At 40.6% G+C, this 5,121-nt stretch overlaps 1 non-coding gene across 1 annotated transcript; it reads left to right on the forward strand.

Annotated features, from left to right (window-relative positions):
* Positions 1-384: 384 nt before the first annotated feature.
* On the forward strand, positions 385-456 carry trnag-ucc (transfer RNA glycine (anticodon UCC)). The gene has a single exon. It is a non-coding gene; the product is annotated as a tRNA-Gly (tRNA).
* The last annotated feature ends 4,665 nt before the right edge of the window (positions 457-5,121 follow it).

Consider the following 5,121-nt stretch of genomic DNA (forward strand, 5'->3'; position numbering starts at 1 on the left):
CTGTGGTCAGATGAAACAAAAATTGAGCTGTTTGGCTACAATACCCAGCAATATGTTTGGAGAAGAAAAGGTGAGGCCTTTAATCCCAGGAACAGCAAGCCTACCGTCAAGCATGGTGGTGGTAGTATTATACTCTGGGCCTGTTTTGCTGCCAATGGAACAGGTGCTTTACAGAGAGTAAATGGGACAATGAAAATGGAGGATTCCCTCCAAAATTCTTCAGGACAACGTAAAATCATCAGCCCGGAGTCTTGGGCGCAGTTGGGTGTTCCAACAGGACAATGACTCCAAACACATGTCGAAAGTGGTAAAGGAATGGCTAAATCAGGCAACAATTAAGGTTTTAGAATGGCCTTTCCAAAGTCCTGACTTAAACATTACTAAGCATTGGTGGTATAGTGGTTAGCATAGCTGCCTTCCAAGCAGTTGACCTGGGTTCGATTCCCAGCCAATGCATGACTTGTGGTATTTTACCATGAATTGATTAACGTGGACCCCGACTTAAACAAGTTGAAAAACTTTAGTGGTCAATTGTATGGAATATGTACTGTACTGTGCAATCTACTAATAAAAGTTTCAATCAATCAATGAAAAACGTGTGGACAATGCTGAAGAAAGTCCATGTCAGAAAACCAACAACTTTAGCTGAACTGCACCAATTTTGTCAAGAGGAGTGGTCAAAAATTCAACCAGAAGCTTGTGGATGGCTACCAAAAGTGCCATGTTGCAGTGAAACTTGCCAAGGGACATGTAGCCAAATATTAACATTGCTCTATGTATACTTTTAACCCAGCAGATTTTGTCACATTTTGTGACCAACAAGTATGTGCTCCAATCACTGTATCACGAAAAAATAAGAGTTGTAGAAATGATTGGAAACTCAAGACAGCCATGACATTATGTTCTTAACAAGTGTATGTAAACTTTTGACTACAACTGTACATGATATTAAGTTATATTTGGTGATAACACATTTTTCTTCAAGAAAAAAACACTATATTCATTAATTTGCTTACTCCATACATTCAATAGATACCCTACAGGAATTTTTCAATTTAAAACTTGAATGGTAATGCGTAGAATAAGTCGATGTGTGTGCGGGCAATGCGGACTAAAACCTTTGTGCATCGAATCAACGTGGCGAGCGTCACTATAAGCCTGAGGGGAAACTACTCTCACGTTTCTAAGTACAGAAGTCCACGTTCAGTTACTTTGTCACAAATCACTGCAAGGCTTCCCCTTCCCGGTCCGTCATTTCGGGATTACGGGACATTTGCATGGTGCTGTCACCTGCTCACTCAGGGTAATAATTGCTATGAAATAGTGTTATGGACAACTGAAAGGTAAGTGCTCTGATTGACTGTGAATACACTCCAAGGGTTCGTGTTTCAAACTATGTCAGACCCCTCAGTTCTTCCTAACTTCTTTTTTTTTTTTTTTAGACCTAACCATGCAGCCTTCTTTCTTTTTAGTGCTATGGATTTGTTGTCGTGGAGGCCTGACAATTGTACTGACACTTCGGTCAGAAAATGAATTTTTTTTCCCCCACCCGGACCTTGATTGACTCCATTTGTGGGGTGTAACTCTATCAGAAACCGCCAATCTCCTGCTCATTCAGTCATCCTTTGTCAGACTTACTGGTGTGGAGAAGAAGAGACGAAGGGGAAGCCAAGTCGAAATAGGAACAAGGATCAGGGCTCTCATTGAAATGTCAAACCGATATGAGTGGTTAGGTTTTATGTTTGAAATCAGGCACTTTTCCCATTTTTCATCTGATGTCACTGCTTGAACATATATTTATGTTTTGCCCTGACAGAAGAACAGAGGAGCATGAAGATGGGATAGTCAGCAGTCACGGTGCGCGGCTTTACAACACAAACAGGCGTGGAAATCTGCACTCGACGCACATTGCAAGTCCCACGCGACATGACATGCAACTGACACTAAACAAGAGGAATTTGTTTTGCTGCACTCCTCAGTCGAAGAAGAGGGAGGGACTGATGTGTTGTAGTGTGTGTGCAAGTGCATAGATCTACATTTCTGCCAGTGGGTGCTCGGTGTGCGTTGTATTAGTGTTGTCCCCATACCAATATTTTGGTACTGGTACCGGCACCAAAAGTATTTCGGTACTTTTTGGTACTTTTCTAAACAAAGGGGACCACAAAAAAAATCATTATTGGCTTTATTTTAACACAAAATCTTAGGGTACATCAAACATATGTTTCGTATTGCAATTTTGTCCTTAAATAAAATAGTGAACATACTAGACAACTTGTCTTTTAGTAGTAAGTAAACAAACAAAGGCTCCTAATTTAGCTGCTGACATATGCAGTAACATAGTGTGTCATTTATCATTATATTATTTTTTCAAAATTATTAAGGACAAGTGGTAGAAAATGAAATATTAATCTACTTTTTCACTTACTGTTAAAGGGGAACATTATCACAATTTCAGAATGGTTAAAACCATTAAAAACCAGTTCCCAGTGGCTTATTATATTTTTCGAAGTTTTTTTCAAAATTTTACCCATCACGCAATATCCCTAAAAGAAGCTTCAAAGTGCCTGATTTTAACCACCCGTCCATTTTCCTGTGACGTCATATAGTGAAGCCAACACAAACAAACATGGCGGAAAGAACAGCAAGCTATAGCGACATTAGCTCGGATTCAGACTCGGATTTCAGCGGCTTAAGCGATTCAACAGATTACGAATGTATTGAAACGGATGGTTATAGTGTGGAGGCAGGTAGCGAAAACGAAATTGAAGAAGAAACTGAAGCTATTGAGCCATATCGGTTTGAACCGTATGCAAGCGACACCGACGAAAACGACACGACAGCCAGCGACACGGGAGAAAGCGAGGACGAATTTGGCGATCGCCTTCTAACCAACGATTGGTATGTGTTTGTTTGGCATTAAAGGAAACTAACAAATATGAACTAGGTTTACAGCATATGAAATACATTTGGCAACAACATGCACTTTGAGAGTGCAGACAGCCCAATTTTCATCAATTAATATATTCTGTAGACATACCCTCATCCGCGCTCTTTTCCTGAAAGCTGATCTGTCCAGTTTTGGAGTTGATGTCAGAAGGCCAGGGAAGCTAGGGTCGATAGGGGGTTTAGCTCGCTCGTCTGCGGGAACAAACTGCCGCCATTGCTTGCCGTGCTAGCGAGGTCCTTTGTCTCTGAATTGCTCACACACTCCGGCAGATTCAATGGGGGTCTGGCGGCAGATTTCTTTGACTTTATCGTTGGAAATGCATCTGCTTTGAGTGTCGCAGGATATCCACACATTCTTGTCATCTCTGTCGTAGCATAGCTTTCGTCGGTAAAGTGTGCGGAACAAACGACCAATTTCTTGCCACTTTCGCATCTTTGGGCCACTGGTGCAACTTGAATCCGTCCCTGTTCGTGTTGTTACACCCTCCGACAACACACAGACGAGGCATGATGTCTCCAAGGTACGGAAAACAGTCGAAAAAATGGAAAATAACAGAGCTGATTTGACTTGGTGTTTGAGAAAATGGCGGATTGCTTCCCGATGTGACGCCACGTTGTGACGTCATCGCTCCGAGAGCGAATAATAGAAAGGCGTTTAATTCGCCAAAATTCACCCATTTAGAGTTCGGAAATCGGTTACAAAAATATATGGTCTTTTTTCTGCAACATCAAGGTATATATTGACGCTTACATAGGTCTGGTGATAATGTTCCCCTTTAATATCTGCTTACTTTCTCATTTAACATGATCTACCTACACTTCTGTTAAAATGTAATAATCACTTATTCTTCTGTTGTTTGATACTTTACATTAGTTTTGGATGATTCCACAAATTTGGGTATCGATCTGATACCAAGTAGTTACAGGATGATACATTGGTCATATTCAAAGTCCTCAAGTGTCCAGGGACATATTTCCTGAGTTTATAAACATAATATAAATAAAAATTTAAAAAAAGAAGATTTTGTGATGTTAAAAAATATCGATGTAATCATAGTAGTATCGACTAGATATGCTATTGTACGTGGTGTCATTACAGTGGATGTTAGGTGTAGATCCACCAATGGCGTACCGGAAGAGTTGGTGCTGCAGGGAATTCTAGGTATTTGTTCTGTTGTGTTTATGTTGTGTTGCGGTGCAAATATTCTTCCAAAATGTGTTTGTCATTGTTGTTTTGTGTGGTTTCACTATATGGCACATGTTTATGACAGTGTTGGCATTGTTCATACTGCCACTCTTAGTGTGACATGTAAGGCTGTTGAGTAAGTATGAATTCATTCGCTCGTACGCAGTGTTTTCAAAGTCAAAATGACTGTGTCATTAGTTCATTACCGGGCACAATGGAACCTTGGTTAGGCTTTGTTAATTATAGACTATATGATTTGTGACTATGTTATTATTTAAAAATGGACCAAACTCGCCACAAAATTAAAAACAACAAGATTGATTTCTCGAAAATTATTTTAAAGATTGAAAGGTGCCATCAGTCCCACGTGGGTGCTCGGCATTGTCCGTGGGTGCTTCGGGGCCCGAAGCACCCACGGGACCGGCGCCTATGTGCAAGTGGACTACTTTTCAAACTCAAAAGCATTTTTGTCGCATGGAAAGGTTAAACTAGACAAAGATAAGCTATTAATGTGTTTTTCTGCACTGCAGAAAAATCCTCCAGTTGTTCTTGAAACCTCACATATTCCCTTCTGTAGCTTATCAGCCGGCCAGAGGAGCTGTCCACTCTCATTCTCTCATTGGAGAGTGCGTGTCAGGACCTATTTGCCACCGGTTACTTTGACAGTGACATCAGTGATGACCTCTTGACACCGCCTGACGAAGAAATGCTTCTGCAATAGTGTTCCATTACAGAGGCGAGAGAGCGCGGATGTACCAGACGGATATGTTGAAATGGAAAAATAGCAAAACTGGAAAAGGCATTTAGACCTGTATTTGACCTATCGTGTTTCGGTCTTGTGCAGGGGGCTTGTATGAAATCAGTACATAAGTCCATTCCAGACGGTTAATAATAAATAGGTTGGTTTTCATACATACCATTGTTCTCTGAGAAATTTCACTTGATCCAGCTTTTTATAACATTCTACACGACACAATAATACAAGTATG

The sequence above is a fragment of the Nerophis lumbriciformis genome, linkage group LG04, assembly GCF_033978685.3.
Source record: "Nerophis lumbriciformis linkage group LG04, RoL_Nlum_v2.1, whole genome shotgun sequence".
NCBI classification, from domain to species: domain Eukaryota; kingdom Metazoa; phylum Chordata; class Actinopteri; order Syngnathiformes; family Syngnathidae; genus Nerophis; species Nerophis lumbriciformis.